This window comes from Pelophylax lessonae (genome assembly GCF_965119305.1).
Source record: "Pelophylax lessonae genome assembly, chromosome: 8".
Classification (NCBI taxonomy): Eukaryota; Metazoa; Chordata; class Amphibia; order Anura; family Ranidae; genus Pelophylax; species Pelophylax lessonae.
Genome location: NC_138775.1, coordinates 28,301,891 through 28,311,428, shown reverse-complemented (window position 1 = coordinate 28,311,428; position 9,538 = coordinate 28,301,891).

Below are 9,538 nucleotides of genomic sequence, written 5' to 3'. Positions count from 1 at the left end.
TAGATAGATAGATAGATAGATAGATAGATAGATAGATAGATAGACTGGCACACCTTAGAAGTGTGTACTATAATAAAATACTGTTTTTTTTTTTTTTTTATATCACAGACAATGTTCTGTAAGCCTATATAAGAAATTCAGGTATTATAGTAAAGTTTTATGTTCCTCCATCACACAAATACATTATATAATCTCAATTATTTACCACGTATTTTGTGAATTTGGATCCTTCTATGACATGGGATGAGTTGCCTATTTGGGGTTGTGATTACAAAAATGGCGAAATGTAAAAAGATCATTGGAGGTAAGTGATCTCTTGTGTGGACATGTCCATCATACATCATTCAGAGCTGATTGTACAATGTTGTTACTGTATGGAATGCTGGGAATCAGAGGCTGACACATTGTATTTCTCTGCCTAGGCCATAAACAAGTGTAGTCACTGTGGGCGTGAAATGTATAGATTAACACATAAATAGTATAAAAAAAATAAAGCAATGTCTAGCCAGATCCAAAACAAAGAACTATTAGACTATGTAAATAGAGGCTTTGTAGCATGGCATTCCCTGCTCACTACAAACACAACAACTAATTAAAACAAAACATGTTAATTCGCCCATTAGGGCTAAACCGGACTGATGTGTTTGCAGACATGCAGGCAGTGAGGGGGTTAATGGGAAGAGCTTATTGTCAGAGAGTCCTGGAGCCAGTGTACTGACCCAGGGCTTGGCTCAGGAACATCATTAATAAAGGGTGTGTATGGGGACACATTGGGGGCTGGGAGACATGGACTGGGCCGGACTGGACCCTTTGATTGTGTGTTTTTTTTTTTTTTTCAAAGACTTGGAGGGGGGATTTAAAGGGCTGAAAGTTAGTAATTAGGTAATAGGAGGCTGGCTTTTGATGCTGTCTCTCCTCTTTGCCAAAGCAGCCATCCAGACGCCTGGCCTGTGACGTCACACTCTGCTGCCAAATTCACAAGGAAATTAAGGTTTTTTTCAATCCTTCAGCTCAACTCTGGCAGCTAGTGGAGACCCTATACCATGGCTGGAGCCACTGCATGATCTGGTTCGCCCTTTAAAGCTTCTGAATCAACAAAGGCATTAAATAACCAGAAAAATGACCTATTTGTATTCTGATTCCTATTATTGTTGTTATTATTATTATTTTTCATCCAGAACACAGTAATGTAAAGTGCAGGTAATCCAATCAGAATCAATTTCTTACTGGTTTATTTTTTGCTGAACTCTTTAGAGCTGCTTAGTCAATAATGTCATCAAATAACCAGGAAAATAACCTATTCATAGCATTATTAGTAGTAGTATTTTATTTTTAATTTGTTTTTTAATCCAACACACATTAGTGTAAAATGCAGGCAAACCAAGAATGCAATCAGAATAAACATCACACTGATTTACAACTATTTAGAACTTCTTAGTCAAATAATGTCATCATTATGATCATTTTTATTTTATGCTTATTCATATTTTAATTCAGAGCACTGTAAAGTGCAGGTAATCCAAGCTTCCAATCAGAATAAATCTCTCATTGATTTACATTCTGATGAATTCTTTAAAGCTGCTAAGTAAATAATGTAATTGAAAAAACAGAAAAAATGTCCTACTTATATTATTAATATTTATTTATTTTTTAATCCAGACCACAGAGGTGCAGGTAATCCAAGCCTCCAAACAGAATGTATCTCTCACTGATTTACATTCTTCTGAACTCCTATTAGTTACTATGGTTATTACACCACCATCACTAGCCTCTGGGCTGCCTCATTGCATAAACCAGTTTGTAGAAATCAGAAACCAAGTTCCCCCAGTTGGCTCCCACTGCCAGCTTAGGCTCCATGGCTCACAAAGCCACCGTTTTTAATGATTAACTAGCTAAAATGTCTTCTTCTATGATAAACAAACACAGCTACAACCTCTAGGAGTTGTTAAAGGCAGCCTTGACAGTAGTAATTTAAATCACATTTTGCAGGAAAAGGCTGTAGAAAGCTTTGCTATGCGGACATGTCAATCAAACTGCCCTAAACCTCTCCTCCCCTCCTCCCCCCTTCAAAAAGTGCCAATTATTTTCTCCTGCCTTGCCTTTCTGAATGAGCCATCGATTAGGCTGACCTGGGATATCACAAGGCATTCGGAATCTGCTTGCTAGAAAAGGGGCTCTGACGCTCTGCAGCTGCTGTGGAACTGGGAGTGGTGGGACTTGTAGTCCCCCAGCAGCTGAAAGCCACAGGCTGCATGCATGCATCCAAGACCTTTGATCATGGACTGTATTTTGCTCTGATGTCAGTTCCTTGGCATCCAGTTCAGCATCTCAGAGGTTAACTCTCGTCCAGGCAGGAGGAAATGCAGCTAGAAAGGATCTGTGTGCAAGGGAGGGAGGGAGAACCAGGGACACAGATCCTGCCTGTCCTTCTCTCAAAAACTTTCCTGCCTTCACTCTGAATGCTGAGGACTTGTTGCTGTCTCCTTCCCTGGCTGGGTCGAAAAAGCTGGGGAACACAGGACCCCTCTGACCCTCTTCATCTAGAACTTGGGGGTACAGCTTAACTGCATTTTTGCTTGATGGAGCCAAGGACTGCCCAAGGTAAAAACCTTCATTTGATGGAATTGCATAAAAAAAAAAAAAAAAACTTTAATATAGGTAAGTGATTGCATATTGCAACAGGGGGCAATAGTGATACCTTAGTGGGGCTCACTGGTCCAAAGAAAACTGGAAGCATTGCTTATAGCAATACATCCTGGAAGGATTGAAAATGACAATAACAACTTGCTGCCAGTCGAGTCTAGATTTCCTGGATCCAGATTTAATTTCCTAATGCCCTAATGTATTGACCAAATTGGTTTCTAATGAGCTAAAGGGAAAGGGGCACCAGTTAAAGTCACCATTGGCAATGCAGCCCTTTAAAAATTGCTTTAATGCATCCCTTTAAAAACTGTTGAGGGTACTTTGATTGATGCATAGTGGGGGACAATGGAAGATAAGATACTTCTCTATCACACAAAACAGCTAAACCCTATTTTTTATTGCACAGCCAAACTGGAAATGTGTTCAGCTAAACTAGAATCTTTGCACTGTTTCCATTTTGTTACGCTGAGATGTGGCACGCATGGCTCAGTTTCGTTCTGCAGTTCCAATTAAATCACAGTAATATGCATTTTACCCCCTGCTGACTTTTTTTTTCTTTCTTTTTATATCTATGGCCTCGTCTAAACTCAATTGGATTTCTTCACTCTGTAATCACAATCATTGTAGTATGATGGCAAGAGCTTTGCAGGTCTTTGACACTGGCCAGCAGCCTGTCATCCACCAGTGTCACCTTCTGTCACCCCCCCCCCCCACCCCCCAAACCCTGAGTACAAAACCCAAAGACATTTTTGGCAGCTCGCAACCAATAAAAGACACAAATGCACATGCACACTGACACACACACACACTGATATCACACAGTGCTAATAAGTCACTTTCTTGATAGGATTTGCAAACTGCAACTGATTGAATTCATGCACCTATTGCATGTTGCAATTCAAAAATAAACTTTACTTTGACATATTTCAGTCTGGTGATTTTTTTTTCTTTTTGTTAATTGCATTGACCTGATTAATTTAAATGCATGCAGCAAATTAGCAGAGCTACACAATTGCGTTAATTGTAATTGAATAATGGTAATGGGGAGATTTACTAAAACTGGTGCACCCAGAATCTGGTGCAGCTGTGCATAATAACCATCAGCTTCCAGGTTTTATTCTCAAAGCCTAACTGAACAAGCTAAAGTTAGAAGCTTTACAGCTGCACCAGATTCTGGGTGCACCGGCCCGTTTTAGTAAATTGCTCCCTATATGTTAATATTTTGCTGTGACCCAGCAACCTAATATTTGCTTCAAATAGTTAACTGTGTGTGTGTGAATGTTAATGCCATACAACCTCGAGACACCACTGACTGTGAGTCCATACAGAAGAGGATATAAGTATTTTCCAAACATTTCTGCCAGTTGAACGCCTGGTATGTACAGCCAGCGTTTAGTGCAGCTCAGGTTCTTCTATGATGCTGAGTCATCCAGTAAATAATTATTTCAGTGTAATTACAGCATGAGATACAAAGATACAATAAATGCCAGCCTAGTCCATGGCATCGCCCGGGGATCGCGCCTGTGTGTGTACAGAACGTGTCACCGGCTACAATAAAGTCACCATGGCCGGTGCCAGGGAGCTGTCATTGCTGCGCTGGGCAGCCGGCTGATAAGTCATGCTTGGATTACATGTTTAGATTGGAATTAAAGCCACCTCGCTTCCCACATCCTTAACCCTTGCGCTGGTAGGGTGGTTTGATTTGGGGAAAGGGGGGGGGGGATCCCGGGCTCCCCTCCCTCCTAGAATCTGGGCACTAGCAGCAGCTGAGATGGCACCCCCTTGACTTATCAATTTATTGGGGGGGGGGGGGTGAATTAAAAAGTCGCACGCGACCTTCTGCCGCAGATTGTAGTCTGAGCCTCGGCATCCGCTTCGAGCGGTATTCTCACGGCTGGTTAGGCGAGCCTTCCGCACCATTTAGCCGCAGCTCCCTGCGGGGCGGAGAGGGGTCCGAGGCTGCGGGATACAGAGCTGTGTGCCGAGCAGACATGGAATATGCCTAGTGAATGGAACACACCAGTATCCATCCAACCCTAAACTAATATCTCCTTTGAAGGATATATATATGTATATACACAAACGGGTAATCATCTATGTACCTTTCTTTCTCTCTGTATAAAACATGCACTTCTTTCAGTCTCCTTTCTTTCTCTATCTGATCTCTCACTTTTCCCTTTTTATTTTATTCCCCTAATTCTCCATTTTTTTCTTCTGTTTCACACTACTGTTACTACCATACTTTGCAAAACTGTCTTTATAGGTATTCTATCTATCTATCTATCTATCTATCTATCTATCTATCTATCTATCTATCTATCTATCTATCTATCTATCTATCTACTGTCTACCTATCCCTGAATATTTTTATTTATCTTTCTTTCTTCCTCGCTCACTTTTTTCTCTTTCGCTATATATATATATATATACACTCTCTAACTCCACTTTTCTCTTCCCCTCTTATTCTCTCGTTTCTTTCTCGATAGATAGATAATCTATCCATCTTCCAGAGAACCATCTATGTACCTATCTCTCTCTCTATGTATATGTATATATATATATATATATATATATATATATATATATATATATATGTATGTGTGTGTGTGTGAAAAACATTGCGTTCTTTCTTTCTCTCCCTTTCTCTCTCTCTCTATTAAAAACATGCATCTTTCTTTCTTTCTTTCTTTCTTTCTTTCTTTCTTTCTTTCTTTCTTTCTTTCTTTCTTTCTTTCTTTCTTTCTTTCTTTCTTCCTATCTATCTATCTATCTATCTATCTATCTATCTATCTATCTATCTATCTATCTATCTATCTATCTATCTATCTATCTATCTATCTCACAGCTTCTTTCTCTTTCTTTCTCTCTCTCTCCCCCCTTTCTTTCTTTCTTTCTTTCTTTCTTTCTTTCTTTCTTTCTTTCTTTCTTTCTTTCTTTCTTTCTTTCTTTCTTTCTTTCTTTCTTTCTTTCTTTCTTTCTTTCTTTCTTTCTTTCTTTCTTCCCCCCCCTATTTCTCTCTCTCATACTTTCTTTTTTTTTCTTCTCTTTCACTCTACAAAGAGATAAATATCCTTCCAGCTTATCTGACTAATCACGCACTTCAAATATTTTATCTAGCTCTATATCTCTCCTCGCTCTAGCTATATAGCATTTGGTTAAATATTTTACTTTGTAACTTTTTTTTCTTCAATGTGCATTTGTCTGTAACATTTTCTCCAATGTATGAATAATGCTGTAAATAGGTTTGGTAATAAGGATAATATTCTATTAGTGTGAATGGTTGGGTAGGAGATGTTATAGAGTTCTCTATACCTGTGCCGTGTAATACCATCAGATACGCTAATTTTATGTACACTGCGAATTTATAAATAAGCGATATTATCGCAGACCTGATACAGGAGGGGGATATACACGGAGCAGGAGGGATGTGATCATGACAGCATTGTATACATTGTATAAAAGACAGCTCATACAATGACAGTGAACCAGCACACCTGAGTGTGATGTGAATGGGAATAGGACATCGATCACCATCGCAGCAACAGGAACGCTTTTATTTATTGCACAAACAGCACCAGAAAATGCATTCATTAGGAAAATAAATAAATAAAGAAATAATCAAACACAATTAATACATAAAGAAATAAATATAGCTGAGCGTTTTTCCATATTGTCAGAAAAAAACTCCCATAGGGCTACATGTGTCTTTCTACCTGTCTATTCCATTGCTTGCCTCTCCTGTGCAGTTTAGAAGGCAGAGTCATAGAGGAGAATCATTAAATACTATGAAATCCTGACTGTGTCTGCAAAAAGATAGCAACTATGTCAGCTACCAAACAAAATAAACACAAGAAGCCAAGTGGAATTGAATGATGAAAAAGAGCAGACTGCATACTTACAACCAAGAGGAATCTAGGGACTGGGGTGCAATCGACGGGCCAAGCTGTCCATTCCAGCACAGGCAGTCTGAGCACCACAGTGCTGGTACCAACACTACAAGCACTGAGCAATGGCGTCACACATATCCACATACACATCTTACACACTCACACACAGCCTTCCGGGTCCCTCCTGCATCCACCAGAGGAGGGGGCTCCTGACTTCTCTATAGTGCCCCAAATCTGCCAGAGCTGTTATGAATGTGTACACAAATCACTAAGCTGCACATATAGGGTTTCATTTAGTTAAGTATCCCCACTCATGAAATTGTAACTGTGTCGACTTTAAATGCCTAGTCACTTGCACATGATGATATATATATATATATATACATTTGTGACAGTGTTTGTGTATGGGTGTATATATGTAAATTAATATATGTGTGACAGTGTCTGTGTACGTGTATACAGACATCTACACACTCTCCCAAAGTTTCATTTCTGCATCCAGGCCAGCACATCACATCACTGAGAACACATCTCTTGTCACTCTAAGATATACATTCACCCTATATTTCTCATTATAGGGCCATATTAATGCAACCAGACTCAGCGAACACTGCAACATTAAGACAATGGGTGAATCATGTGCTTGATATACTTATGTAACTATACAATCATATAAAAAGCAAAATGATATCATCTTCAGCTGGTTGTGCATACAGTTGTGTATGTATGTATGTATAGTGTTTGTATTATAGTTGTATGTATGTATAGTTCATGTATGTATAGTTGTATGTATGTATAGTGTATGTATTGTAGTTGTATGTATGTATTGTTCATGTATGTATAGTTGTATGTATGTAAGTAGTATGTAGGTATAGTTCATGTATGTATAGTTGTATGCATGTAAGTAGTATGTATGTATGTATATATAGTGTTTGTATTATAGATGTGTGTATGTATAGTTCATGTATGTATGTATGTATGTATGTATGTATGTATGTATGTATGTATAAATAATGTATGTATTTTAGTTGTATGTATTTATAGTTGTATGTATAGTGTATGTATTGTAGTTGTATGTATGTATAGTTCATGTATGTATAGTTGTATGTATGTAAGTAGTATGTATGTATAGTTCATGTATGTATAGTTGTATGTATGTAAGTAGTATGCATGTATATATATATATATATATATATATATATATATATATATAGTGTTTGTATTATAGATGTGTGTATGTATAGTTCATGTATGTATGTATGTATGTATGTATGTATGTATGTATGTATGTATAAATAGTGTATGTATTTTAGTTGTATGTATGTATAGTTCATGTATGTATAGTTGTATGTATGTAAGTAGTATATATGTGTATAGTTCATGTATGTATATATGTATGTATGTATATATAGTGTTTGTATTATAGATGTATGTATAGTTCATGTATGTATGTATAAATAGTGTATGTATTTTAGTTGTATGTATGTATAGTTCATGTATTTATAGTTGTATGTATGTAAATAGTATAGTTGTGTATGTTTGCACACATTTGTAAAATATGCAGATAGATAAATGTCTGGATAGATTCAGCAGGAAAGACCTGAGATTTATTTCATAAGAAAATATTTGACATTTTACATAACTCATCTAAATAGCCTCACCAAAAAGAAATAAATAATTGATCCATCTAAATACAACAATACAGCCCAGCCAATCAATATCTCAGTTTATGGTCTGATCTGTCCTGTAGACACCTTTGCCGACAGGAAAGTCACACAGACAGCACGATTCCCCAATCTGAGGCTCCGGCCTCTCTTCTCCATTACAGCCTCTGATCTTCCTCCCAGCAGCTGACATCCTGCACCTACATTGTGTGAAGCTGTCATTGGCTTCCAATTTGTCTGTTCAGTAAGTGAAGAGCCTCAAGCAGAGAGAAGACCTCGCCTTTCCACCTCCATCCATCTCCATCTTTGTGGAGGCTGCTTGCTTACCTCCATTTACTCAGCCCAGATATTTCCATAAAACACTGGTCTATATGAGTGCATGGAGCAGATCAGATAACGGCAGGTGAAAGCTGGAATTATGGAGATGAGAGATAAGACTCTTGTAGCTCATCAAGCTGGAATAACACACTCAAGACTGGAGATGGAGATGCCCCAATATGGGCAGCTAAATCCCCTTTTATTCCTGCAAATCAGCCCTCAATGAGCCCAGCACCAGGGGCACGTGTGTGTCTGCCTGCCATGCCTCTAATGCCCAAAGTCAGGAGGGTCTCCTGCAGATCTCAGACCTGCTCCCCTTTTTTTTTTCCTGCTCACAACAAATGGGACTTAAACATGCAAAGCTGTGTAAATCTCCTGCACGGGACTAGGCTGTGCCTACATAGCAGGTGCTGCTGGGGAAAAAGACTTGACTGAGCCTTGGACACCCGGATTCCCATCATTTGCCTCAATGCACAGCCTGCCAGACATGCCAGCATTCCACATACAACTCCCCAGATTACAAATAAATAAGACACAAGCAACCAAGAAAGAAAGAAAGAACATTGTATGCAAAGGCTTACAAACAAAACATTTTTTTTAGAAAGCAAAAGAAAACAAAAAATACTAAACACCATCAGACATCAAGAGGAAACAGAAGTGGAAATACTGAGCAATATATATATATAATATATATATATATATATATATATATATATATATATATATACATATATATACATATATATAGATATAGATAGATATATTACAAATAAACAGAGCATAGATAAATACAATACAATAAATGCATCCCAATATTTGTTTTAGGTGTATTTTTATTGTACAAATAATAAAACAAATCTCTGTGAATATTGTTTAAATTATTTCTCTTCTTATTTCCCACATAGGAAGCTGCGCTATTCACTCAAGACATACCAAGTACATATATATTAAGTGCATTATATATATATATATTTATACTGTATAAATAATTTTTTTGTTGCAAAATAGGCATAAAAAAAAAAAAAA